Raw genomic sequence first — 2,972 nt, 5'->3', positions numbered from 1 at the left:
ACTTTACTTAGTTTTTTCAAGGCAATCGGTTTGCATGCTTTTTTTAAGTAAGCCCAACTAATTAGATTTTACAGTGTGTTAATCATTTTCAAACATTTACACCATGCAGGGTTAACAGTAGTGCTCAACACTGTCAGACTTTCACAATCCTTCCTCACTTGAATTAAGATGATGAAATTTGAACATCCACCACAAAATCAGACTTTAGTACCGCCTTTTACTTTGAGATTGATCTGAAGTTCAATGCAGATTTAAAATAATAAGAAATAGTTTACTGATACTGTTTTTGATTAGAAATCTTTGCATAACTACAGGAAACACTGCATCTAACAATGGTTTGGAAAAAATAGTTAATTAAAAAATAATAATAAATAAAAGCATATACATCAACTCAAATATGGTTATCTAAATAACGTGTCCTATTCTGTGTACTAAACTTCTGAAACATTGGTGTCTCTATGTATATTACATGATGATAGTTTTCTCAAAATAAGTAAAATGCTCATGAAGTGACTCAGGGCAGTTCTAGAGATTTTGTTTATGTGTTCATGTACTCATATATTGAGGCGGCAGAGGCTGCAAACACCGCGAGCTTTAGTAGGCCTATGTGTAGTAAATGAAACCGAAATGCGCCATTAATAATTAAAGTCTGCGCCATTAATTTCCACGAGGGGCAGACTGGGAAAAAAAATTTCAGGCCGGGAAATCTCACACTCATACACCCACAACAAATTCTGAAACAGGGACAACCCTATTTTTTTATATGGACCTCACATTAAATCCTTAGGTTGGAGACATGCAAAATAATTAAAAGTTCTCTCATGAACTGCACCTTCACTTCCATTTTTCTTTTAAGCCTCTTTATTTTGCCCTGATATCTATCTGTCTCATGACTTTAATACTCAAGATTTAACAAAACTATAATTTCTAAATTGCCTACATGTCAAAATTAGTACATCACTACAATATCTTTATAGAAAAATCCTAATACTGAACATGAGTATTTTTTTCCTTACAAAAATTAACCATGCTTTTATTAGTAAAAGTACGTTGTTGTTTTTTTTGGCAAATGGATTACCATTTGTATATATTTTTACTACAAATTCCATGGTTAAACTATGGTTAGTGTAGCAAAAACCATGGTTAAACAATAGTAACCATTGTCTTTGGATTTATAGTAAAATCATCGTTAATTTTCGTAAGGGTTGTGTTGTTGTCTGCCCTAGCTCCCCCTAAACCTATTATAAAATATGATTATTTGTCTGCTAAAGGACTACAGTATTTTGAGTGATGACTGATGAGCAATGGGCTGCTGCTGCTGCTTAGCTAAGTAAACTAAGACAAAAATACAATAGCATATTTACAGAAGAAACTGACCTGCACTTGAAACCCTGAACAGTAGTTGTGCTTCTCTGCTCCACCTGTGCGCTTCCACAGTCCACTCCATTCTCTCTCTCGCATCGATTACTCTTGATCCAAACCGTTTGGCGGAGGCACGGAGAGCGCGCGAGCCGAAGCATTGCCAGTCACGACTAACCGATTCATGATTTATTAGAGATTTAATTATCGAATGGCGAATTCGGAAATAATCGCTTTAGTACATTCGGCAGGCAACTATACAATAATAATATTAAAATAGTGGGCCAAATCGGCTGCCAGGCCACTGGGAATTGTCCCGGTTCTCCCGATGGCCAGTCCGCGCCTGATTTCCACAGACACGCAGAAAGTGCAGGATTCATATATTGTCTTTTTGCGGCTTAATATTCACAGACACCAGTCCATATCGCGTTTTGATTCAAGTGCACTGACCTACTTTTGATTTATTCGTCCAAAATGTGGCATATTCCGCCCGTGTTAGGCTATAGGACTTCCGTTTTTATGACTGGATTCTACGAACCAGTCCGTGTTTTCCGCATCGCGGAAATTATAGGGCCGTATGTCTCAGAGTAAGCTGTGCAATTTGGGAAAGAAATCAATTAAATCTGTATGTGGATGTGTAAATATTCAAATGTAATCCCCTTTGTAATCGTTAACATTTTCATAAGTAACTGTAATCTAATTACAAATTTTTTCTTAGTAACTGTAACTGATTACAGTTACATTTATTTTGTAATTAAATTACGTAACGCCGTTACATGTAACTAGTTACTCCCCAACACTGATTATATTGGATCCATGCATCAGGTCTTAAAAGGACAGCAGCCTATAAATACCTGCTGCTGTCAATAATGTTAATCAAACAACAATATACACAGCTTTGACAAAGATTAATCTATATTTAATTTATACAGTGAACACTATACAGTGTTATTTTACACTTAATTATTACATTTCTCTACAACCTTATTTTATTTGTAACGTTGCCATATTGTATTTATCTATGATTGTAACTTGTGTATTAGATTTTTTCCCCCCTCATTTAGTCATGTTTGAACTTTCTTAGTTAAGTAGTTTAATAGTAGTTTTTGCTGTGGTATTGAAGAAGTAATAAGTAATTAAAGGGGTCATATGATGCTACATGCACTTTTACAAGTAGTTTGAACTGAAAAGTGTGATTTCTCAAATCTTTACCCCTTTCTCAAATCGAGCCGATTTCAGATGCCTGTCTGTGTGACATCACAAAAACAGTCCCCTCCCATGATAGTTTGATTGACAGTAGCGTTTCAGCACAGACTGGACGGACGTCTTACCTTAGACCCGCCCTGGGTGAGCTGTCATCAGTCTGCCATTGTTTCACCACCGGAGCAGATGTAGACAAGAATGACTCCTAAGCGATTGAGGTGTTCTGTTGTTGGATGTAATAATGAACATAGCAGTCGTCATTTACTCCTGACATCTGAGCCGCTGAAGACGCAGTGGATTACGTTTGTTTTTGAAGAGAATGTGCCCCCGATCTACATAAATGCGTCTATGTTCGCGCGAATCATTCGTGATCCAGCTTCATCTACAGAAGAAGTGAGTGTAAGGTTTTT

Source organism: Sinocyclocheilus rhinocerous, unplaced genomic scaffold (genome assembly GCF_001515625.1).
Source record: "Sinocyclocheilus rhinocerous isolate Xijiao unplaced genomic scaffold, SAMN03320098_v1.1 scaffold502, whole genome shotgun sequence".
NCBI lineage: Eukaryota > Metazoa > Chordata > Actinopteri > Cypriniformes > Cyprinidae > Sinocyclocheilus > Sinocyclocheilus rhinocerous.
The sequence above is the reverse complement of the archived record's forward strand: the minus strand, read 5'-3'. Positions refer to the sequence as shown.